Genomic DNA, 312 nt, shown 5'->3' with positions numbered 1-312 from the left:
TTCTGGACAACATACTATAGAGATACCACCACAAACTATAGGAACTATTCACAGCAGCTTGGAAAATCCCGATTCTGTTCAGCAAGGTGTTTTCATGCACAACTTCTGTCAACAGACAAAGCCCTCTTAGTGAACTTGCGTCCAGATCAAATGAAGACTGATGGTGACTCAGGCAGCCAAACTGTGCTTCTGAAACTTGGGAGTGAAACACATGAAGAAAGGGCACTTTTCGGCTTGGGTGGGCGTCACAGGAGAGCAGAGAGATTGTATGTGATTACCTGATCTAAGACAAATAATCTTAAACTTCCACCA

Source organism: Pipistrellus kuhlii, unplaced genomic scaffold (genome assembly GCF_014108245.1).
Source record: "Pipistrellus kuhlii isolate mPipKuh1 unplaced genomic scaffold, mPipKuh1.p scaffold_m20_p_3, whole genome shotgun sequence".
Taxonomy (NCBI): Eukaryota; Metazoa; Chordata; class Mammalia; order Chiroptera; family Vespertilionidae; genus Pipistrellus; species Pipistrellus kuhlii.
This window is presented reverse-complemented; position numbering follows the sequence as displayed.